Genomic DNA, 27722 nt, shown 5'->3' with positions numbered 1-27722 from the left:
TCATGATAATTTCTCTAACCAGATTCAATGGTTTGTAAAATAAAAATTGTGTTTCTAGGTGTATTATGTTTAATTTGTTATCATTAAAATTAGATTGTAGAGATGCAATATATATTTTTACAAAGTATATATATATATATATATATTTCCCCTACATTTTAAAAATAATATGAAAACTTTTGATAAAATGTCGATTTAATAATTGAGCCTTACCAAACTAATTTCAATGTGAAACTACTTACGGACAACAACTATATATAAACATAGTAATTATATCCATAAATGAATATGATTTGGTTTGGTAAACATTAGTTTTTTTGTTTGAAATTGTTTATTTTAATAACTAATAATATATTTTAAAATTGAAAATTGGTTTGGTTTGTTAAATATTATTTGTTTCATTGGAAATTGTTTAGTTTTACATAAGTCTGTAATAAACTCAATTCCTACCCGTTTATGAATAGATCCAACATTGTTTATTATTATTATTATTATTATTATTATTATTATTATTATTATTATTATTATTATTATTATTATTATTATTATTAAATAACTAATACTCTATTTTAAAATTTCAAACTGATTTGGTTTGTTAAATATTGTAATTTTTCATTTGAATGTGCTCAATTTTTTTTTCCTAAGTTTATATTAAGTTAATTTATACTTTTAGGAATATCATATACATTTTTAAAATACAAATAATACTAAAAAACTTATAGATATTATAAAACATAAAATAAAATAAAACCAAATTTAAAAATCAACAAGAATAAGAATAAACAAAATAAAATTAAAATAAGAACACATATTTTTACCTAAATTTAAAAAAATATATATATATAAACCTTTGATAAATGTCGATCCAATAATCGAATCTTGCAATTACTTACAACAGTCACGTATGAACATAGTAATTATATCCACGAATGTACCCATGTAAGTTTAATCTTATTTTAATTAATGATGAAAATCTATTTAAAAATTATTAAATTATTTGTTTCATTTGAAATTGTTTGTTTGAATAACTAATAATCTATTTTTCAATTTTAAATTGATTTGTTTTGTTAAAATTTATTATTATTATTATTATTATTATTATTATTATTATTTGTAGTTGATTTATACCGTTTATGAATAGTTCTATCTTTTATTTTTATCTTATAAATTTTTAAAATACAAATAATAATTAAAAAATATAGAGATTACAACAAAAAAACAATAAAACTAAATTTTACAAATGAATAAGAATAAAAAACAAAATAAAATTAAAATAAGAACACAATATATCTAATAAAAACATTAAATAAACTAATTAATGTTTATATTTATATATGTCCAGAAAACAATAATAAAATTCAAATTAATTTTTTAAAAAAATATTATTATAACTAAGCATATAATATAATATAGTGTAATATATTTTGATGTTAATATATTATACTAACATCATATATTTATTGACATGAAAAAGGTGTGTGGAGTGTGATACATTTAACTAAAAATAATAATAAAAAATTACAGTATAAGAAAAATCAAATCCAATGGTAGCATAAAAAGTATGTCTGTAATATGTGTAATATATATATATATATATATATATATATATATATGTATATATATATATATATATAATAATATTTGGAAACAATAATTTTATGTATACAAATAAAGCTTAAGTTGTTCTATATAATTTTTGAATTTTTGCGGTGTTCTCAATTTTTTTCTATATTAAACTTCGGATCCATCATAAATTGGTATGTGACAATAATAATAATTATCATCGCTTTGTCTCTCTTTTTGTATATGTTCATCTACTATGCATTGATTTCAAATATATCAATTATTCAATATGTTCTTTTTAAATGCCAAACTATTAGATTGTGTGTGTATTTTATTTTTTTAAGAATTACTTACTAATATGAATTGTTGATGTTAATTGAAAATGCACAAAAATAAAAATAATAGATTAGTAAATTAGTGTAATATTTAAAAATTTCAATTATATATGTCATACATATATATTATTTTATATTGAATTGTAATTATATAATTCATACCAAAAATATATTATTTTATATTATATTGTATTGTAATGTATTTTATTATACTTTATGCATAATTAGAACATATGATCAAAATATATAATACACAAATACTTGAAAATACTAAATTACATATATGCCTGAATTATGTAATTATAAAGATATATATACCAAAATATGTTGTTTTACATGGTACTGCCCTTTTAATACACACTATTTATAATGCACACAAATAATTGAATCGATTTTTAGATGAAATTGACTAATATTTTAGGTATCAATTATACAATTCAACACATATGTTATTTTATATTATATTTGTATTTGTAATATATTTTATTATACTTTGTGTATAATTAGAGACAATGCTCAAAATATATAATACACAATACTGGAAAATAATAATAATAAATGCTAAATTACTGCATGAATTAATAAATTATAAGATATATATACAAGAAATTTATTGTGTTTACACGCCAGTGCTTTTAAACATGCACTATTTATATAATTTGAACAAATGAGTATTGTATTTGTATTCTACTATCTGTTTGTGTGAGCTAATTCCACAATAATAAAATCATAGTTTACTCAAATTCCTTTATCCATGCATGTCTATATATATTGTTTTCTTATACTATATTATTTTATTTATAGGTATATGTGTAACTTTGTTGGATTATGTTATGCATTTTAATTTGTTAATCATGTATGTAGCTTGTGTTTGATTCATGAGTCCATACTTTCTCAAATTCTGACTATAAGGTGCTTTCCCTCCTTTGTTATATGTCATTAGTTTGCATGAAGTCGATTCAAAGTAAAATTTTATTCTTACATTTACATTTTATATTGGTATTTGTTGTTCTAATTGTTATGAAGGATTCTTTTAATCACACTGTACTAGAGTCCCATCAGGTCAAAAACTGTGTGTGGTACCTATAGTCCGATAAGTTAGAAGCCACAAGTAACTTAAAAGTAGCAGGATGGAGATTATCGCGGTACATTAAAGTCCAAAACAAAGAGGGTGAGGATTCTGCGCTAAGCCATAGTGATGCAAACAGTGACCGATCTATATTTGTTCACGTTGGGTTGTTCGAAAGCAGCGAGTCGATTACAAGCGTAAACAACAAATCAAAAGTGTTTGTGGTGGCGAAGGCTTGATGGTTTTGAGATCCATTTTGTAGAGGAAGGTCGATCTTCCAAATTTCAACCAGAAGAGTATTGACGTGGTGCTTCAACAAATAACTCGACATACGACTTTGGACATTGAGGGATGCTGAGATCTAAGGAATATTACTCCATAACGAGTCACACTGATGATTGTAATATGAGTTTTCCACTTGTCAGATTGCATCCAAATGAATATAGGTCGTTGGTACGAAACGACAAATCAACATAAAGGCGAGGCTTCTCCTTAACTATCTTCAAAATATTATTCTTATCTAAAATATGCCTGACTGATAATTTACATGTTTACAGCGGAACATGTTTTTCTGAACTTCATGTTTTAATGCGATGTGTGAGTACGATGGTCGATTGACATTTCTAAAGTCGATTTCTAGCTAGCATTTAGTATGTCACGCAAACAAGGGCTTATCATCTCTCTTTGATAAACCAATGCTATCTTTAGAGAGTTGACGCAGTGGCAGTTCGCCGATTAAGATGTTCATAATTTAAAAGAGCAATTGGGATATACAAATTGATTTCAATTTCACTTCGTAAATTTTGTAGATTTGATAATATTTAATCATACAAAATAGGACGCTAATGTATTCAAGCTTTTGGGACAAAAGTGTCAGCAGATTAGGATCTTTGCTTCTATTGGACAATCAAGACCTAATTTTACGCGAGGTTTTATATGAGTTGAACTCCGATGTTGAATTAAATTATCGAACAACATGTTTTCCAAGTAATAGTGAAAGTCAAAGGAAGGACTAAACGTCTTGATATGTGTGTGGATCAGTAAACATGTAGATCGACATAATAAAAGTGTCCCGATTTTCCTGCTGCACAGAGAAATGTGCAAACAATATAAAAATTGCTAGAGTAAAATAAAATTAAGCTTGCACACTCCAATCCTAAAGAACAGTGTGCAATTACTTACCATAGGCGATAAAATTGTTTGCGCTAATTGTTGTGATAGTGGAATTCTCTGCAGTCATGGTTGAGATATTTATAATAGAGCACTGTGATGAAGAAGGTTTGAAAAGGATCGATGATCGTTGCACCCTATTTGTTGCCACTTCAATATCCATTACTTTTCCCATATCGGTGAGAGATTGTTGTGTCATCTAAACATACCTGTATGAGAGAAATATCTCGATCCGAAATAAATTATCCAGAAAGTGTTGACCATGAGAGGCCATTTATGCTTATCTATTCCTTCAACGAAAAGTACCAATGATATTACCTTTGCTAAGAGGAGGTCACCTCTTTCAACAATTTATACAGTTATTGTGCTATACTATAATTGAAGAAATTAGTAGATGCCAAGATGTATCTCTGAGAACACAAAGATCATTTAGGAGCATAGATGTTTAAGAATATTGAGATGCAATGAGACAAGAAGATAGCCATGTGGTTTGATTGGAAAGCGAATTATTTTACACCCAAGTTTTATACCAAGCCCAGAGATATATATTTGAAAAGTACTCAAATGCAGTAGCTGTTACGAAATGTTTTGGCTATGTAAACTGTTTTCATACGGTCGCGCATGATGCTACGATGGACAAAATATATCATGCATTAAGTGGTATTGAGACGAAAACTCGAATGACAGGCTGACTTGGTTTCAAAGGGTTTTCCGAGATAAAAGCTGCGATTAGTTGATAAGAAATAAGGAAATCAACATTTTGGGCCTACAAAAGCAGGGTTAGTTGCCACCAAAATTTGGTTAATGTATTTGCATAATAGTCATATACTAGCTCGTGTACGCTTTTAAAAGTTGTTTATGCAGTAGTTTTCAAAAGCGGGGGCCATCTACATGTACACATTTGCTTTGGTTGGAAAGGGGAAATAATACTATGACAACAAAAGAGATTGATAGTATAGTTTCAACAGAGATCCCTAACAAAAAATTTGATCCCATAGCCTATGATCTGTAAGCGGTTTAGTTACGCTGGACCATGTGGATTGCAGAATTTACAAGCACTCATGTCATGGACAAAGGGAAATGTAAAAATTTACCAAAAACTTTTTGGAATTCAACAATTATTGATGAAGATGGATTTCCTCATATCGAAGAAGAGACACCCGTTAGCATTACATAATAGTGTCAATTAGATAATCGTTTCTTAGTTTCCTCATAATGTTGATTTGATTATCGCTATCAAGCTCATATTAATGTAAGTTTTTCCAATTCGAGAGCGATCAAATATTTGTTCAAATATATCAATAGAATCAGGCGGAGCTAGAGTTATATTTGGGAATCAACATCATTGCACAAAATAAAATGAAATAAAAATTACTTAGATTGTCGATGCTTATCGCTATATAGAAGTTGTTGGAGATTATTTTGAATTTTCATTACATCATAGAGAACCTTACGTCCAAAGATTATGAATTATTATCGAGGAAGAACATAATATTTACTTTAGTGATAGATAATCAATTCTCAGTATAATCTTAAATCATGATATTGAGAAGACAATGTTTTACATAATGGATGATTTACAAACAAAATAGATGAAAAGAGGAGAAAGTCGCTTTTTATATCTGCTGATTTCCCAATGAAATTCACTTGGTATCAAAAATACAAAAATGGGAGTATATAGAAAAATGGAAGATCCATTGGAAGAATAATTTATGTTCATCCAAGTGCAGGAGAGTTGTATTACTTACGCTTATTACTTAATGAAATCAAAGGTGCAATGAGCTATGAAGATTTTCATGAACAATCAATGGAATTGCATATACAACCTTGTAAGGAAACTTGCTTTGTCTTGCGTATATTAGGAGATGATCAGAATGGTTGAATGCTTTTTACTCAAGCATCTCATTGGGCTACCAGGTACACAATTAAGACAACTTTTTGTAACCATAATCTTATTTTTGTGATGTAGCAAATACATTATTTGATAATACTTGGCAACTTCTAGCGAGAAGACATACAATATCGACTAAAAAATGTAAATAAATCTAATTACAATAATTTTTATTATTTGCTAACGAAGTACATATAATCTAATCTGTTATTTCAACCACTGGGATGAAGCCTCACATTATATATATAACAATCAAATATCATTAGTATGATATTTGAAAGACATAATAGTAATTTTGCGTCATATAAGTATTTTTTATTTTTAAACAATTTTTGGGATAATAATACTTAATTTAACTAAATTACCAAATTTTTGGGACAATATACAATTAATTTGGATAAATTGATGAATTTGGGTAGTGGTTGGATTTAATTTTTGTGGTCGAAAGATGGGAGGCTATCTGTTAGTATCTCGTAGTATTTTATATGTTAATGTTCAGTGCCTTAAAAATTAAAAATCATGTTAGTAATTCTATTGTTGAATCAATTTAGCTGTCAATATTTAAACTAGAAAAATAATGCTGATTTACTTCAAATTATTATAGTCATAATTTAATTATTTTAAAAAACAATAAACAAACTTTCCTTCAACCTTATAATGACATTACTAAAATGCAGTATCTCTTGCTTAAGAAGACTAATATAGTACGAGAAGATATTACCTAATATAATAAGTGAGATCTTTTAAAAATATAAAATAAATCATATATAGTGTAGAAAATATATCATCTCTAATACACCATAGAAAAATATTTTATATATCACATTTTTATATAAAATTATAGATAATATTTTTCTAAACATGACATAACTATATAAAAAGCATCATTAAAAAAAATCATTAAACAACAAAAGCTATTGGTTCAAGTGACCAACCCCTCACACCACTTGAATAGGTGGTTTCAGACATTATCTAACAAGTCATATAGAGTACCAACCAACAAGAGGTCATTGTACTTGTAGACAAGAATCAAAAACATAAACTAAATTTTAATGTACCCCAAAATCGTTTCTTTGTTCTGCTGTCAAATGATTTATGAAATAGCTTGATCTCTTATTTTTTTTTTAAAAAAAATGTTTCATAATACCGGCCAACAAGAGCTTGCTATCCTTGTGGTACAAAAAATAAAAACACAAACTAAATTTCAATTAGTTAAGAAAAAAATAAATAAAGTTTCATGATTTAATTTGATTTGATCATTATTCTCGATGACTAGGTGACCATGGATCCACCTCTTTGCCATTTCAATCCGATTACTATTTTAATTTTGCCAATTTTTCAAAAAATGCTATCATTGTGTTTGCTCGTACTTCTTGAGTAGAGCCTTCCAAAATTATTTTGGCTTCCACTTTTTGCGGCCCAATTTCTGCTATAAACTTGGTTGTTAATTTGTCTGGCTCTTCTTCTTTTGCTATTAAATTGGCTTTTCCTCCACTTTTTCGTCCTTCCTAATTATTTTTGTTCCTGTCTTAGCATGAAACTCTTCCACTTTTGCTTCTCAATTGCCCTAATAAGAACCTTTTGACGTTGCCCTGAATTTAACGAGGGCGAGAAAACATGGTGATGTGCTTTTGGTAATCTCTTTATCAACCCTAAGATAAAGACAGTAATTAATGAGGAAGACTAATATTCCCCACACACACACACACGCAGAAAAGAGATATGTATAGATTCTTATGATTTCCTATATATATACTTAACCTTAATTCTATCTCCCAATTTTTTACTATTCATTTAAGTTTGCCTGGAGTGGACATTTTGGCCTGCTACGGTTGGTAGATAAGAATTTATTTTTCCAACCTGTTGACGCTTCCGACGCTGAGATCTTCAACGAGTTCTCTCTTTTAGTTCCCGCTTCTCTCTTAATGATTGGCTTAAGTAAATAATTTAAAACTTTTGTGAGGGTAAAAACAAAAATTTCCTCTCTCTGAGAGGGTGTAAATAAAAATTTTCCATTCCTTTTTACTCATAATGACACTCGTACCCTCATCACATGATGAAAAAGCAAGAAGCCAACTGGCACGTGGATGGCTGTGTTGGTAATTTACTTAAATTTCAAAATTTCAAAGATTCACGGACTAAAATGAAAAAAAGGGAAATTTTTTCAAAAAAATAAAATAAAGAGTGGGAACTCAGAGCCATAGAGAGAAGAGAAAAAAAGCTCTCTTTTTCCTCTCTCTCCCGCTCGGAGACCTGGTCTCATGAATCATTGGCTTTGTCTTTGCCGAAATCTAGGGTTTTGATGCACCAAATTTGTTCTTTTTCAACGATTTTGTCGAAATTAGTGGTCAAAAATCGCCATTTATTGCTTTCTCTTCAAATTGGTTTTTGACTTTTTTGAGATCGAGTGGTGGCTTATCTCCATTTTTTTCCCTTTTTCTGGAGATCTTTGGATCAATCTACGTTTTGATTGTTGGGAAGATCCGGGAGGTTTTGTTGGGTAGAGATCGATGTCGATGGGACGCCAGGATTTCCGAGCACGAGATAGAAGGCTAAGCTTGGGTTGAAGAAGATGAATGACTTTGTTTTGGGTTCCGGTGATGTCGGTGGTTATTCTTCTACTGAGTCTTTGATACCGCCAAGTTGTCGGTGCATGCCGGAGATCACAAAGGTGGCGAGAAGGCTTTGTTTGAATGTGAGCGTGCAGGAGCTCCAAAAGCTTCAACTGATTAGAGTCCTAATCTGAGAAGAAGAGTTCTCATCAGAGATGTTAGACCAGAGAGACTGATTGATATGCCAGCTGAAGAGAATCTTCTTTATTGGTTATTTTCCTTTTTTTCTTTCTTTTTCTATTTTTATTTATTTTTTTATTTTTTATTTTTTTATTTTTAGTTAATCTATTTGGATGGCACGATGGATATAAGAGGGAAGTACGTGTGCTTAAATCCCTCTAACAAGATCTTATATATCTTATTCAATCGGGATTTTTATAATATTTTTATATAGACATCCCGAGCTAAGATCTGTTTGTAGTATTTTATATTCATATAAAAAAAAACACTTATCGTCTATTATTTAAAAAAAAAAAATTATTAATTTCTCTTTCTTGATTCTTTCCTTTTTATTTATTTAGTGATTTTTCTATTCTCACTGAGCAAATGCTAATCACGCCAGCTCAGTCCTATTACCTGCAGGCTGCAGGTCAGAATAAACATTTTTAGGCCACTCCAAGTTTTTCTATGAATTCAAATTCCTGAGTGGAGGATTTCTTTGTTAAGTGTGCATGGTTCAGTAGTTGGCCCAAATAGATCTTGAGTTCCTGTCAAGCTTGGGAAGCATCTTAGAATCTCAGAACTTTTCTAATTACAATTGCTGAATTGAGTAGTCAACTGTAGTAAGAACAAAGGCTAGAGTTGATTGTAGTTTGAATTTGTTGTAGACCTACTTGCATTTCCAGATCAATCTAGATTCAAAGGAAGCATTCCGCATGGGCTGTGTTACGCCAGTAGTAAAACTAAAGTGCAGCAATCTCTGCACCTGCTACTGTCCATTTGATATTGTCTATCATTTCATATAGCTGATTCAGATTACCATGGAGACAAATTTAATCAGGTTGAATTTTCATTGGGATGTTTTCATCTGACCCCAGCATAACAAATATTTCCTTTTCTGCATCAATCTGATAGATTTTTTTTTTTTTAAACTTCATGTGCGCTATGATTAGCAATCTTTAATAAATTACACCTGATTTTGTTGTACTTTTCTTGGTATTTAATACCAATTTTTTGTACTCTCAATTACCAAATGATTTGTGTTGTACTGTTTATATGGATTAATTATATCTACAGGAATAAGAAAAAAATTCTTCAAGTTCACTATTTTATAAGAATAGTTTCATTTTATTATCTCAATAATTTTAAGTTTTATTTTTATGTTAGCAGTGTCGTAAACCCATTATGGGTAGAAAGTACAAAGATATCGAAGTAGTTACTGCGATTTCGATTCTTTGAATGCTTATATTTTTCATATTGATTGTTCAAAAATCATCCAAGGATGTAAGGCGAGTGGCATTTGATTCAAATGTTGCTTATGTTGACCAAAGACTACTTAACATCACATAATTGTTTTCCTACATCCCTAGCGTGTCTTTTGTTATTTTTTGTCTTGTAGAGATATTAGGTTTTGATCAGATTAGTAACCAAATATCTCAAAGTCACCGCCAATAAATATATCACAAGATAAGCATAAGCATAGTATGTCATGAGCATAGGGTATGTGCATTTACTAGCATTATTATTGAGCCATATTGTTATTGACATTTGAAAATGAGGGTACATGGTTGGTTTCAAATTAGGTTTTGGTGTTGAGTAGATGCTATAGATGCAGGTCAAAAACCCTGAAATAATCATGTCATTCCTTATATAAAGCTACCATTGCATTATAACATATATACATCTACACATACTTAATCTTAAGCTTGGGCTCTCTTTCATTCAAAAAATAAGGTAAATTTTATTTTTACAATTTGTTCTTGATATCCATCAATATGGGTAGATGCAAAGATTTTCATTGTGCATATATATAATACTAATGTTTTTGGTATCTAGAAAAGTGTCAAAAATAATAAATGGGAAGTGAAATGTTCAATGAAATGACAAAGTGGTTTGTAGAGTGGGGATAGTACCGTGGGTATGCTATTGCTGCTGTTGCTTTTTCTTTCTCTCTTTATTTTATTTGTCGTTCATGGACTGTTTGCAACTAAAAACTTTCAGGATTTAATCACTTTATTTGGCATAATTAACGTTATTTAAAAATAAAAAAGGAACATTATATTAGCATCATTTTACTAAATTATAAATTTCTCAACAAATACTATTAATAATTTAGTTTTAATTTTTTTAAATCTAAAAATGGTAACAACAACAACAAAAAAAAGAAGTAATTATTATTATTATATGCCACTAATAAAAAAAATAATAATAAAGAATATAAGAGAATCATGTAACTTGTTGCTATATAAAACCATCACCTCTCATGTATATCTTTTAAGATTTGATTTGATTTCTTTATTTATATATATTTGTTTGTATATATATATATATATGTATATTCCTTCCCTGCTCATATATTATTATTAATAATAATTGAATTTTATTTAAATTTCTAAACTGTTTTGGTTAATGTTAATTTTTATTTAGATGGTATGAATTGTTTATATAAAAAATTTTCATTCCTAATCTCATTAGGAATTTTGCATTCTACTCGAATTAAAATCAAACAAAAAAGGGGGATAAATAAAAAGAGAAATGATGATGAATTATATTCTCCTACTTCAAATAAAAAAGAGATAAAAGGGGCATTATCCTATTTCAAATAAAAAGTAGCGTGTAAAATGAAAAAAATAATAACGATATAAAGTGAAAAGAAGAGGAAAGAGAATATATATATATATAAATATATATGAATAATAATAATAAAGGGGAGGGAAAAAATTAAATAAATAAATAAATAAAAGAAGAGAGATTATGGATAGGGATGGGAATTTTTGAATTAAAAATTTTTAAAAATCTCTCCCGGAGTTGGAGATTCTTCTAGGTTGGCGATTTTATGACGAGAGAGAGATGCAAGAAGGAAGGACAGAGGAAAAAAGAGGAGAGACTGAAAGAAGAAGAAAAAAGAGCGTGAGAAAAACAAAGAGGAGAGACCGAAATGCTAGGAAGACGAGAGGACAAAAAGAAAAAAAGCAGTAGAGGAAAAAAAGAGATAGAACAAGAGGAGACTGAGAAGGGGACAAAGAGAAGGACAGAGAAGGAGAAAGAAGGGAGGAGACAAGGAGGCCGGAGAAATTAATCAAGAGGTATTACATTTTTCCCTAAAATAATATATAAAAAAAAGGGATACAATAATAATAAACATTATTTTGATGAGCATGATGCATCCATGCATTGACATGCACCGGGCCCCACTTCTTTCTTTAAGATTTATATGGATTCTTTCCAAGCCCTATGCACGTGAAGGATTCCACATTGATAGCATGCTGCCTTAGTTGCTTAGTTTTTTTTTTATTATTAGAACATGCAATAAGAACACGTTGTTGATGATTCCTCATGTCTCTTTCTCTCTCATTCGTGCTCTCTCTCTCTCTAGAAAAATATATTTAACATTCCCATGCATTTAAAGCAAAATAATAATAATAATAATAATAATAATAATAATAATAATAAAAATAAATGCATGTGCATTCATCATGCATGCACTTTCTCTTCCCTCGTGTTCTTTCTCTTTTCCCCGTCCGCCAGAACCCGTGTTCTCTCTCTCTTTCCCTCTCTCTATCTTTGTCTCGGCATGGCTTCGATGTTCTCCCAATTACGAGCGACTGCAGAGAATTTCAACGAGGTGTTTTTCATTGGTTTCCCGGATCGGCACCGATCGATGCTCATCTCTACGGCAACCCGACGGTGCCGGTATCGCACCCCTTGTTCGACAGCCATTTCGACTCTGACAAGTCTGAAGCACTCAAACGCCCTTCGCCTGCATAGCTTAGGAAGCCGAGGTCTCCCACTTTTCTCCCCAGGTTGTGAAGAACGTTGTATTCACCACTCGAAATCAAGAAGCTTGTCTGTCCTGTCTTCTCATTCCACCACACTACAGGCTTGAGATTACTCTCTCCAGAGCAGAGAGTCACCTTCTCTTGATCAGCTGGGGCCGTCACCGTAACATCTGGCGCCTTTTGGATCTTGTTTCTTCGGAGTCTCGGGTCTTTGTGGCCGATAGCCACCGTCTGATCCATCTTAACAACCTCAGCAAATAGAATGATCTGGTTATTGTTCTTCATATTCTAGAGATGAGGACCGGCTTACTCTGGACTCTTCGGGAAACATTGAAGTGCTGACACTGGCTAATGCCTTTGATCTTAACAATGATGATGGGTTTAATGTCAGTTCTGTGACCAAGATAGTGAGAGTGACAATGAAGGGAAATAAAAAAAAGAAGCGAAAGGTCTCCAAAGAGCCCGAGGTTGATCCTGTTAAGCTCTTTTGGGAGCTTAAATTAAAGTTTTATAAGATGGGCATATTTCATGGAGAGCTTTCTGGCTGTTTGATGTTTGAGATAGCTCACTTGTTTAAGAAGAACACTGATGAGTTGCTATGGTTGGAAGCATTTGCAAGCTCAGTTTCTCAGGCCTCAACAGTTTTAGGGGGATAATTTGGCCCGACCAAGTGATCAGAAGCTTAGATATGGTGGCATGTAGATGGCTTAGCAACAATGTCCAATGATATAGATGTTCAGAGTACGATGAAAGAATGCAGTGATCTTAGTCATGATGGTTCACAGAAGCTTATGAGTTGGTTAAAGCTTGGATGGGCATGGAATGGAAGTGTCCTTTGAGTTTGTTCATTGCTCATGGCGAAGGATTGGTTGGCTCTAGACAGGTTATTTCCTTCCAAAGTTCTTTTATAATTACCATTATTTAGAAATTCAAAGCATGCTCTTTACAAAAATCAGTCTAGACCATGTATCTTGTTTTGCTATGTTTCTAGGTTTGACCTCTTTTAGAGTATAGCGATATTTTGTTTTAAAAATATGAATGAGGAGTCTACTGGTGAGGGGCATTTTTTGGCAAGAAAAAAAATGATGAAAAGAAAATGAAGAAAATAAAAAGAGATGAAAAGAATGAAGGAAGAGTAAAAAAAGGATGAAAAGAAAAGAGAGGAAAAATAAAAAATGAAGGATAAATAAAAAAAAGAGAGAAGGAAAAAAAATATGAAAAAAAATGAAGGGTGAATTAAAAAAAAAGAGAGAAGAAAAAAATATGGAAAAGATGAAGGGTGAATTTAAAAAAAAAAGAGAGAAGGAAAAAATAGGGAAAAATGGAAGGGTGAGTAAAATAAGAGAAGAAAGAAAAATATGGAAAATGAAAAGATGGGTTTAAAAAAACAGAGAGTAAAAATGAGAAAAAGTAAAGGATGAATTTGAGTGGGGGTATTTTGGTAATTTTATTCTTGTAAGGCCTCCTATATAAAAAATCTTATGAAAATTTCTCTCATTCCACCATAAAGTTCGCTTTTTGTAGAATCAGAATTTCTATGAAATTTCTCTCATTCCACCACGAAGCTTTTGACTTTTCGTGCAGACTGAAATTTCTGAAATTTCTCTCATTCCACCTCGAAGCTTCGGGCTTTTCTTGGGAGTAACGAGAAATTTTTCATGATTTCTCTCATTCCACCTCGAGCTCTTGCTTTTGGTGTAGACGAGAAATTTTCCATGAAATTTCTTTCATTCCACCTCAAGTCTTGACTTCCCTAGGGGTAACGAGAAATTTTTTTCATGATTTCTCTCATTCCACCTCGAAGCCTCGACTTTCTTGGGGTAACGAGAATTTTCCATGAAATTTCTCTCATTCCACCCTCAAGCCTCGGGCTTTTTTGAGTAATCGAGAAATTTTTCCATAAAATTTCTCCTCATTCCACCTCAAGTCTCGACTTCCTAGGGGTAACGAGAAATTTTTTTCATGAAATTTCTCTCATTCCACCTCTGAAGTCTCGACTTAGGGTAATGATAAATTTTTTTCATAATTTTTTCTAATTCCACCTTGAAGTTTTGACACTTTTGGGGTAAAGAGAAATTTTTCATAAAAAAAGTCAAACCATTTCTTCAAGCTCACTTTGAGGTCTTTTGACACTCATCGAGTAAAAAAAGTGAAATGAAAAAGAAGAATAAAAAAATTCCTTGAAGTGATAAAAAAAGAAATGAATGAAAAAGTTCACAAAAAAATATCTCTCATCAACACTCATAAAAAAAAGAGAAGAGTTGACAAAGATTTTTCTGAAACTCACTTGGAGGTCTTTTGACACTCGTTGGAGTGAAAAAGAGGTGTAATAAAAATGATGAAAATCTTTTTCTTGAAATGAAAAGAAAGAGTAAAAATGAAAAATTTCACGTGGAGAAAAATGATGATAAAAAATTCTTCCTCGACAACATTCACCTGAAAAAGTTGAGTTAGCAAAGATTTTTTTAAGCCCCATTATAAGATCTCTTTCAGAGTTTGAGGATCATTTTAAAATCAAGTCAAAATTATCAAGTTAATGACCTAGCCATGTTAAAGGTCACGACTTTAAAATCAAAATCAAATGGTCAAGGCTCAAAAGCATTGAAGATCTAAGACTTAAATGCATCATGTAAACGACAAAACTGCAACTCCCAAGTTTTTAAGGCACCCAGAAGCCAAAGACTTGAGGAGTTTCACAAGTCAAGGAGTCTGAGATTTTATAGCGCAAAGAGCCAAAGTCTTCGAGCAGAAGGAAGCAAAAGTGGCCAAGTAGGGCAACTCGTAGAATGTAGAGTGGCCAGCTTGGACTAAGCTTTATGTTTCAAGACACAAAACCCACATAGAAATCGAGGGAGAGCTACATCCACAAAGCTAAAAAGGATCTTCCGACACACTTTCGATGATAGGAGCTAAAAGCGCCAGCTAAAAAATAAATTTTGAAGAGCATGATAGAAATAGCTCTTTCTAAAAAAAATCTCTTGTTAAGCTCTCTTAGAGAATAGCTTTCTTCTTTTGTATTCTTGTCTATGATCATGTATTCGCATGCATCTTTGAAATAAAATATAAAAAAAATTATCATGTTTACTCAGTTACTTCTCATTCACACTTGTTTCTTAATCGGAGGTTCCCATGACATTGTCTGGGGTAATTAATATTAGGGGCTTGCCCCTAATAGGAGTCACGAACCAACAATCATCTGAAATATAAAAAAATTTAAATTTTGATTTGTGATCCATGCTTTTCAACCGGTCAATCCTAATTAAAGGCCGGGTGGAAAGAAAGGAGCCCACATGAATAAAAAGTTAAAACTTTTAATCTATATATATAATATTTATTATTATTAAAATTATATAATAATAATTTCACCTTAAAACTTTTATTATTATTAAACATACATGATTGATTTTTTATTATTTTTAGTGTCTCATTATGAATTCTAAATGAGAGGACAATTTTTTTCAATTAATAAAATAATTATTAGCTTCACATCATTCTACAGTATAAACACAATATATGTCTTTAATTTATGTACCATGAAAGAAATAAATGAACCAAAACTAGGGGTGAGCAAAAAAATCCAGATACGATTATCCGATCTGATATCCGGTTTTTTTATCCAAATTTTTTAGGTACCCAATCCGAAAAAAAGGGTCGGGTACCCGGTCTAAATTTTTAAGGTGAAAACCGGATCGAATACGGGTCGGGAGAAATTAAAAACAGGGTATCCGAATCCGATCCGGTTTTTAATATATTCATTTATATATATAATTATATATCAATTTAAATTTTATATGGTCTAAATAGTAAAAAAGAAAAAAAAAATGCAAATCCCTCATTTAAACCCTTTAATATATATAATTATATTATTTTAGACCATATAAAATTTAAATTTATTATATATATATATTAATAAATTTAAAATTTTACAAGGGCTTAAGTAGAAAAAATTAAAATCCCTGTTTAAATACTTAAAGAGTTACTTATATAGTTATATTTATATATATATACATATTAATAAATTTAAACTCTTCTAGGATTAAAAGTAAAAGGAAAAAAAAATTCCAAATCCTTATGTCTAATAATGATGAAACTCTTTATTATTTTTTTGACTTTATTTTTTAGGGAGAATAATGTAAGGTTTTAATCATCTTTATAAGTTACAATTTTCTCATATTTGTTTTTTTTTATGAATGTTGATGTTGTTATATAAAAAAATCCATGGAGTAGATGAAAATTAAGTTTGGATCCGGATATCCGATATCCGATCCGGTTTAAACCGGGTATCCGATTTTTAGTATCTGGTTTAAACCTGGTCGGATACGGGTCAAATTTTTGCCTATCAGAAAAACCCGATCCGGTTTTAAAAATCGGGGTGGGTACCTGGTTTTGCTCACCCCTAACCAAAACTAAGTAAGAAGAAATTATTTAAAAATAAAATAAAATTAAATTAAAAAAGAAGAAGAAGAAGAAAAACTCATTGATTTAACTGTAAAACTCAAAATAAAATAAAAAATCACGAGCAGGGTGAGAGGTTACAAATTGGCACACTCATAGTGCCTTTTGTATTGGGTCATAAACTATTGAGTCTTACTAACATTTAGATTGATTAATCCTACTTACACTTGGAATTAATAACTATACTCAAATTATAATCTTAAGATATGTTTAATAAAAAATTATTCAATTATAAATAGAAATCCTATTCCGATTACAAGCCAGATTGCTCAAATCATAAATCATAAAAAAAATTAATATGAATAAATCCTTATTTGTGTATAAATAAAATTTGGATCACAAACTCCACCAAATTTTTTTTTTTCATATACAAATAATTTTATAGTTAATTACTTTATTTCTCTATAGTATTAGTTGCTTATACAATGCCTTTCCTAATTAAGGAGGAGGTATATTTGCATATATGCCAATATATAACACACATTGTATGTGTCTATGTTATATGTACATATCTGTAGGTGTTTAGAGCATATAATTATACATCAAAAACTTTAAATATTTTTGATACATAATTATGTGTCAAAAGTCTATCCTGCATATTTGTTTTTTTAAGGAAAGAGGAGTGGGGCGAACCCACTAAAAACCCAAGGACGTGCACAAACCTCGGTGGAATAAATGGGGATGGGGCCGCGCTCACGTGGGCGCTAGAACCACCCATACATAACTACTATTCACAACTCCCAGAAATGTGCCCTCAGCCGAGAATCGAACTCTCACCACTCGGTGAGAGCTCTATCGGCGATCTGTGTACCAATAGACCCAAAGGTCGTTGGTAAGTCTGTCCTGCTATTTGTTGCCTTCCATGAAAGTAAGACTAATATCCATCACCCATCTCACCCATCCTTCTCTTATTAAAGTGCAAGCATCATAAACTAGTAACTGAGTAAGTGTGTGTGTGTGTGTGTGTGTGTGTGTGTGTGTGTGTGTGTGTGAGGCACAACTTCTTCCATGATTTTAACCACCACCATTGCATTGAGCTACAGTATGACTTGAGAAAGCCTAAAACTTTTTGCAAACATAATTCCCTCACAAACTTCCAAAAGTTTTGCCATTTAGCTATCAACAACACGTAGGATATTAACAACCAACCCTTCCAGCAATTTCCCGCGGAAGCTATACCTTGTTGAAGGGACCTATCTGTGTTCAAAATAAAACAACCAATATCTGTAGTTCCACCTTATAAGTTAGTTTTCATTGCAACAAAATTATTCTTAGCCAATTTCTTTGTTGTCACCCATGTCTTGCTTAGTATATATGTCATGCACATGCTAAAAAACAAGACAATTTCTACTCTTCCAGAAATACCATAAAAGTTGTGGCAAATTGACAACCTTGGGGAACATGACAACCATAATAGTTTTTTACAATATCTTGCTGATGCCTGGACTCATTTGCACTCATGCAACATGGTCATGTAGATTTATAGGAGCCATCATCATCTTCACAAGTTTAACATTTGTATTATTAAGTCTATCCTTGAAGGAACAGCGGGGTAAATTTTTTAGTAAGGTACCAAACTTTGGCTCATTTTCACTTTGATCACTGAACTTCAATTTGTATCAATTTGATCACTCAATTTTTAATCTATTTCACTGTGTAGTAAATCAAGGGATTTCAACCTCAAAATGAATGATGTGGCTCTTTTTCGCTGACGTGGACACCTCCAATAGACTTAATAATGTGTCACTGGGAGGACTGACTTAGATTTTTAGACAGCCATGTAATCAATTGGGGGTTGAAATCTTTGATTTATTACCGGTTGAAATCAAATTAAAATTGAGTAACTAAATTGATACATATTGAAGTTCGGTGATCAAAGTGAAAATGAGCCAAAGTTCAGTGACCTAAAAAATTTACCCAAGGAACAACCATACAATAAAATTAATCCTCTGTAAACTAAGCAGCTTCCAAACCCATCTATAGGTCATTGCAGCATTCACCTAGTTTTTCTAATTTGGTAAGAGATGTATGCAAACTTTGAAGTGCATGACCAGACCATAGACAATTATCGCCTAAAAACAAAATTCTATTTTTGGAAACTTAGGGCTCATTTGGCATTGTTGCCAAATCTTTGTTTTTGTTGTCAATTCCAAATTTTAAAAATAAAATAAGAAAAACACGTTTAGTAAGGTGTTTTTGTTTCCAAAAATTTTGAAAACAACATCCTTGTTTCCAAAAAAAAATGGAAACACAATTTTTATGTTTTCAACTATTTTGAAAACATTTCCAAAACATTAACTTAACCCATTAATGACATTAATTGTTTTCTCTTTCTCATAAGCATTAATGGTTTAGATAAATGTTCCAAAATCTTCAACTGCTTCATAATTGTTTTTCTTGGTTTTTCCGGTCTCAAAATTTATTTTCTTTCATCATTTTTTAAATTTATTTCTAATTTTTTTTAGACAGTTAGGAAATTTAAGATAAAGAGTGTTAGAGATTTGAGATTTTTCATGTGAAATCTCCTTTAGTTTTTTTTTTTAATTTCTCCTAATTTTCACAAAAAAATCTATATACCACGTCTTCCTTTTTTTTTTGTCACTAATACAAATTTATAAAAATTTGACATCTCAATAATTTATATTTTTTTATAAAAATATATAAAAAAAACTTTATTTACTAATGCAACTTAATTTTATGTACTAATATAAAAATTATATCAATATAAATTAAGAAAATAATACAATATTATACAATATTATTATTTTTGCTTTTGTGCTTTTTGCTTTCTCGAACATAAAACTTTGGTGTCCAAACATGTAACAAAAACAAAACAAAAACAAAAAACAGAAAAACAAAAACAATGTCAAACGACCCCTTGACTTATGAATTTATTTCAATCGGGTCATTAACACCTAAGGTGTTAACCACAATGTGGCGTGACTGCCATGGGGAGCTCTCTACGTTAGCTCAACCCTCCAATGCCACTGAGACTAAAGAAGCCTTCTTCTCTTCTTTTTTTTTTTTCCCATGCTAGTGCTTATGCCCTTTCACCTTTTCCAGCCAAGGATTAGAAAATCTTAAATAGTTTCTTTGTTTTAATCTTGAAATCATTGTGTCAATCAAGGTAGCTAAGTCACACTGCATCAAGCCAAATTGTTTTATTTTAATTTTTGAAAGTTTGTATTTATTAACTCTTGTGTGTTAGTTTTTTATTTGCAGATGATGATGATCTACTAGAATCAATCAATAAATATAAAAGTTCCCTTACTACCCTCCGGGACAATTAAGCTGACACATAATTCTATGTATTTTGTTGCTTAATCAAAACCTTTTTGTTCTTTAATTTCTAGCTCTCCAACATATTAGTCTCTTCACAATCATCATCCTTTACGTACGGCATATACAACTATCTCTTATTACACCAGTATCCAGATACAAATCTCTCATCGCACAAAAAACATAGGCCCTTTTGCACTTCTCATTAGAACAAGCAGCCCATATAAATACAATAATGATGTATACAAGAGTGTGTATACTCTAGAGTATATGTATATAAATATAAAGGTATATATGTATACATGTAATAATACACTAACACTCCCCCTCAAACTCACGGTGGGTCATAAACCGAGAGTTTGGCAACTAGAAACTGAAATCGAGAGATAGTGTGCGCCTTAGTGAACAAGTCGGCAAGTTGCTGTGTAGAGGCAACATATGGAAGAATAATACTGCCAGCAAGGTAATGATGATGAACAAAATGAAGAGTGACTTCAAGATGCTTGGTACGCTCATGGAAGACAGGATTTGCAGCAATTTTGATAGCACTCTGGTTATCACAGTAGATAGGAGTAGGGATAGAGATAGAGACACCAAAGTCCATCAAAATCTGTCGCAACCAAAGAACCTCCTTGGCAGTGGAAGACATAGCACCGTACTCAGCCTCAGCAGTGGAAAGAGCAACAGTAGATTGTTTCTTACTTTTCCAAGAGATAAGTGAATCTCCAAGAAAAATACAGAAACCGGTAGTAGATCGCCGATCAGAAGAATCACCTGCCCAATCAGCATCACAATATGCGCGTAACTCAAGCAAAGACGTGGCAGAAAATAATAGAGATCGAGATATAGTGCCACGAAGGTAACGAAGAACTCGTAAAAGGGCAGCATAATGAGTAGAGCGAGGAGCACTCACAAACTGGCTAAGAACACGAATTGCATAAGCAATATCAGGCCGAGTGATGGTCAAATAAACAAGAGCACCCACAAGTGCACGATAGCGAGTGGGATCAGGTAGAAGCTCACCATCAGAGGAGGAGAGTCGATGATGCAACTCAATCGGAGTGGAGGCCGTGCGGAGATCTGTGAGCTCAGCTCGTCGAAAAATATCAGAGATGTATTTCTGTTGAGACACCAAATAACCTCGACGAGAATAAGCAACCTCAAGACCGAGAAAGTAACGAAGAGGTCCAAGATCTTTCATCTGAAACTCTGTGTGTAGTTGTTGTTTCAGAGAAAGAATAGTATCAGCATCATCTCCAGAAATGACCATATCATCGACATAAAGAAGAAGAATAGTGAGTCCACGAGGAGTCTGTCGAGTGAAGAGAGCATAATCATGAGAACTCTCAATGAAACCAAGAGCAAGAACGACACTGCGAAAGCGCTCAAACCAGGCCCGAGGAGCCTGTTTGAGTCCATAAATAGCCCGACGAAGATGACAGACATGCTGAGGAGGATGAGAGAAACCATGAGGAGGAGTCATATAAACATCCTCAGAAAGATCTCCATGTAAGAATGCATTGGTCACATCTAACTGATGAAGTGGCCAGTGCCGAGCGGCTGCAATAGCAAAAAGAAGACGAACAGTTGTCAACTTGGCCACAGGAGCAAATGTCTCCTCATAATCAATACCATACTCCTGAGTGAAACCACGAGCAACAAGATGTGCCTTGTGTCTCTCAATGCTACCATCAGCTCGAGTCTTGACCCGATAAACCCACCGACAACTGATAGGACGAACACCAGAGGGAAGTGGAACAAGCTCCCATGTATGCATGCGCTGAAGGGCATGGAGTTCCTCTGTCATAGCCTGCTGCCAATGGGGATGCCTTACAGCCTCACGATATGACTGTGGCTCAGAATGGGAGTGAATAGAAGAAAGGAAAGCCTGAAACTCGTGGGAGTAAGTAGAGGAAAGAGAAAGTGCATACCGAGCAGGAGGATGGCGAATGCAGTCTGGGTAACGACGGGAGGCAACAGGAGCATCTTCAGGAGAGGGTGGCCCGACGGAAAGAGGAAGTGAATCACGAGAACCATCAATACACCCAGATGATGAGGATGGGGGAACATGAGAAGTGTCAGTGGAGATGTCGGGAGGAGGTACCATATTGGCATTGATACTGGAACTTGGAATAATGATAGAGGGAATTAAAGAGGATGTGCTAGAAGAAGGCTGAAGAAAAGAAATATTCGGAGAAGATAAGGAAAAATAAGGTGTATCTTCAAGAAAGGTTACGTGACGAGAAATACGAAGACGATGAGATTGAGGATCATAACAACGATAACCTTTGTGTTCAGAGCTATAACCGAGAAAAATGCACATGACAGAACGAGGAGAGAGTTTGGTTTGCTCAATAGCGGGTAATAGGACAAAACAAGTACAACCAAAAGTGCGAAGATGACCATAAGAGGGAGTTTGAGAGTAAAGACGCTCATAAGGAGTGACACCAGAAAGAGTAGGGGAAGGAGTCCTATTTATGAGATAAACAGAAGTAAGAATAGCCTCAGCCCAAAAGGTTTGAGGGACAGAAGAGGAAAAAAGGAGGGCACGAGCAGTTTCCAAGATGTGACGATGTTTACGCTCAGCAACACCATTTTGAGCAGGTGTATGAGGACATGATTGCTGAGCTAAAGTGCCATGAGTAGAGAGTAACTCTCGAAAAGCTGTAGAAAGATACTCACGTGCACCATCAGAGCGAAAGATCTTAATGCGTTTGCCAAACTAAGTATGTACCATTTGTGTAAATTGAGAATAAATGGCAAAGACCTCAGATCGAGAACGCAATAAGTAAAGCCAGGTATAACGAGAGAAATCATCAATAAAGCTAATATAATAGGAGAAACCACCAAGAGATGATAATGGTGCGGGGCCCCAAACATCCGAGTGAACAATATCAAAAGGTGATTCTGAAAGAGATTCTCGTGATGAGAAAGGAAGAGCTGTGTGCTTAGCTAGCTTACAACCAATACATGGATGTAAAGAATTAGAAGAAATAGAACCAAGACTACCTGAAGTAGTTAAGAGTTGTATGCGATCATTAGACAAGTGACCAAGACGACGATGCCAGCGATCGAGAGAGCACACAGATGCAACAAGGGGAGAAGAAGGAAGAGAGGGAAGATGAAGTTGGTCTAAGTGATAAAGTCCGCCAACTCTACGCCCGGTTCCAACCCTCTTGCCTGTAAGATGGTCCTGCACAAAACAATCAGAAGAAGAGAAGGTGACTGTGAGACCATGATCAGTAATTTGACTGACTGACAAAAGGTTGAGGGCTAGGCCAGGAACAAGATGGACGTCAGGAATGTCAAGGGAAGTGGACTGAAAACGACCGCATTTTGTGACAGGAAGAAGATTTCCATCAGCAGTGCGAACACTAGAAAATGAGTGAGGGGTAGTACTGGAAACTAGAGTAGACTCATCTGCAGTCATATGATGAGTGGCACCAGAATCTAAAATCCAAGAGGAGGAAGACATACCAGAGGCAGTAGACATAACAGAAGAAGACATACCATGAGCAGTAGAAATAAGCGAGGAAGTACTGGATTGCATAGCACGCTGCATTGCATGGATCTGATTGGTAAGCTGAGCAACTAGTGAGAGCAGATCAACAGAAGAATCAAAAGCGAGGACTGGAGCAGAAGAACGAGGCACAGGGCGAAACGACCTCTGCTGTTGTGGTGGGTGAGTCGTATGTCCACGATGCTTAGAGTAATGACATATACAAGATAACTCAGAAAAGGCAGATGAAGAAGATGCTGCCATATATATATATTTTAATATATATATTAATATAAATATATAGATATATGTAAGTCTCAATAAGTGTGACAATGCACTGTGATGAAAAAGAATTCAATTCCTGGGAATTGAATTGCACGGGATCCGATTGTGAGAAATGGCTAGGAAGAAAATGCCAATTTCTGGAATTTGGGATGCTGAAAAGGCGTGCAATTTTTAATTTTTTTAACTGTTTTTTTGTTTTTTTAAAGTGAAATGTCGAAAAGGACCTCAAAGTGTGTGCCGATCTTGTCTTGGTCGGAGAATCAAAGTGCGTGAGCACCGCCGAGACCGGGACTTTCGCACAACGCGATGGAAAGGGCCGTGAACGCCACAAGGCACGCCGGAGGGCTTGCAAAGCTCGTGAAGGTGTGCAAAGCTCACCAAGAGCGGACAAGCGATCAAGAAGATAAGTCGAGGAGCGCCAACACGGGAAAGCTTGTAGCAAAGAACGCCAACGCCGGGCAGAAACCCAAGAAGAACAAATCGCTAAGGTTGACAAAGCTCGCTGGAGAAATAACGAGCTTGTCGGAGATCTAGTAAAGCTCGTTGGAGAGCGCATGCATCCGGCCAAAGGGCGGACAAGATCATAGACCGAACTCGAATTCCAGCAAGGATCCAAAGTGAAGAGGCTTCAAATCTAGCGAAGAAACAACTCAAAGAAGGATGGAATGAAGACAAGGACGGCATAAAGAGAGGAGTAGACGCCGACGCTCATGGACCGGACTCGAAATCAAGCAAAGGTCCGCGAGATCGGCCGGTCTCGATACCATGTTAGATAAGATAACACTGAGAATATTAGAGAAGAGAATGAAGCACTTCTCATTAGAACAAGCAGCCCATATAAATACAATAATGATGTATACAAGAGTGTGTATACTCTAGAGTATATGTATATAAATATAAAGGTATATATGTATACATGTAATAATACACTAACAGCCTTTTCACAATCATCATCCTCTAATGGACAACATATGCAACTATCTCTTTTACTCCCGCTCCAAGACAAATCTCTCTATAGCACAAAAAACCTAAGGCCTTTTTGTCGGCATTCAATTAACTCCCTACTAGAAAGTCTTTTAGTCTGTTTTGTATGAGAATCTCATTTTTTTGGCGCTAGGCGTGAGCCGCTAACACTCCATGTCTTGGTAGGTTAGAGGCTAAAATTAGAACTTAAAAACCGCTTCTAACCATCGCCCTTTTATGTAGCGATAATTTTGAAACGGTTGATTCTCGTACGAATGTCAGAAACAACTTTTCCAACCTTTTGGTAAAAAATTACTAGGATTGGGCAGTAAATTATAATAAAGTTTATTACTCAATAAAGAACTATTGCAAAATTATCTCCTTCCTAGTTCACAAGCTTACAATAAATAAATCCAAAGAAAGATGTGAAAGAAAACCCAAAAAAGAGAATATTCGAAAATTTGACAACAAGCTTTCAAATTTTAGTAAGAAAATAAAGTACTTAACAAATAAAAGTTAGTGCCGAAAATGGCGCACAAATCTGATATTTCTAGCCCAAAATATAATTAAATTAAATATTACCATAAATGGTAAAATTGTTGTTTTGAGGCCAAGACAATAGAATTTGGCCAAATTCTGATATGCCTCACATGACTTGTGTTCGTTGACCTGTTTTCCATCAAATGGGACTCATAAAATAATTAAATTCCACTGTCCAAACAATTACAAAAATGCCTCTATTAGTTTAAATCTAATTTCTTCATGAAAGCACAAACCAGGTCCTCAATACTTCTCACATCACCTTTGATCTATCTATAAGATCATTGTTTGTACCCAAACTATCAAGAGAGGACTTCCTTAACCAAAGAATTTCCTGAACTTTGGCAAGATCATAGGCTTATTGTAAAGTTGGGTTAAATAGTAATACTGACTTATTACTATTTAAATAGTAATACTTTGACAAGATCATGTAACTCCAAATCCCTTACCTTTTTAAAATCCGGTGTTTGTTTTGATGTATTTCATTTTTCATGTGTTTTTGAAATCACATCATTAAGGGATTTTGGTTTATGGCCAAAATGACCGTAAAACCAAATCCCAGGAGTTCAAAATCAATATATATGCATATATATACATACATATATATACATATACAAAAATCTATACATATACACATACACATATACATATACATATACATACATATATTTATATATACATACATGTATGTATATACATTCCCTAGATATACCTATATATAGTATGTTTACATATATAAATACACATATATAGGTATATATATAAGTATATATGTATATACACACAAATATACACATATACTTATACTTATACATGTATATATACTCATATACATATATATATATATATGCATATATGCATATACACAGACATATACATACACTTATACACCTGTTTTCTAATTTCAGATTTAAAAATCCTTCCAAATAAACATAAAATCTTATAATACAGTAATTCCAGTTACATCCAACCAAACACAAGATTTGATTGTATTGTATTTTGAAAGCGAAGTATTTTCAGTTACATTATAACTAGAAATCCACTGCATTTAGAATTACATCCAACCAAACGCTAACTCTTTTTTGAAACCATGCAAGAAGTAGCTCATAGCTTGAGTTTTTTTTAAGCCAAACCAAAGTAAAATATTTATTAACTCATACTTTTAAAAAACAAAGTATAAATGCCAAAACATATATCACATGATATACATATACATATTAATATATATATATATATATATACATCACATAAGGATTTTCAACTTCGGGATTTCGATTTACGCCTAATTTGGGCGTAAAACCAAATCTCTTATTAAATGTAATACGAGTTACATGGGTCTTTTAAAATCCTGTGAAACAAACACTGGATTTTTAAAAACCAAGTAACTCAAGTTACATGTAACTCCAAATCCCCCAAACAAACACTACTTTAATTGCAAATCAAATTCATCAAGATAGGGCTATAGGGAACCTACCTTCTTGATTCTTGCTACCGGATCAACAAACATTTGCCCCCTAAACACTATAAAGAAAAAAAAACAACCAAATTAGCATTAAAATAAAATACCAAATTTGTCAAAACATTTGATGGAGAAACAACAATTGTACTAAATGATTTTTTTTAAAATGCATTTTTTATTGTCGTGCCAAATACATGCCAAATATGTAAATTTAATAATTATTCAAACCACACTAAATACCATGCCAAAATATATTTTATAAAAAATAATTTATCAATACCATGTCAAATATAGTAGTAAACATGCAAATTTAATAAATTTTCATGACCAAGTCAAATATTGTGCCAAAGATAATTTTTTTAAAAAAAATTAATGTTGTGCTAAATACCATACCAAATATGCAAGTTTAATAATTTTTCAAAGCTATACCAAATGTAATAATTTTTTAAAATAAATAATTACTAATATTGTATTGAATATCTCGTCAAACATGCAAATAAATATGATAATTTTTAATAACTGTGTCAAATTTTGTGCTAAAGTATTTAAAATAAAAAGTTTATTAATGTCAAGCTAAAACATTATGCCAAATATATAAATTTAATAATTTTTTTAAAACAGTACCAAATATAATAATTTTTTAAAAAATAATCTACCAATACTA

Source organism: Dioscorea cayenensis, chromosome 10, assembly GCF_009730915.1.
Source record: "Dioscorea cayenensis subsp. rotundata cultivar TDr96_F1 chromosome 10, TDr96_F1_v2_PseudoChromosome.rev07_lg8_w22 25.fasta, whole genome shotgun sequence".
NCBI classification, from domain to species: Eukaryota; Viridiplantae; Streptophyta; class Magnoliopsida; order Dioscoreales; family Dioscoreaceae; genus Dioscorea; species Dioscorea cayenensis.
This window is presented reverse-complemented; position numbering follows the sequence as displayed.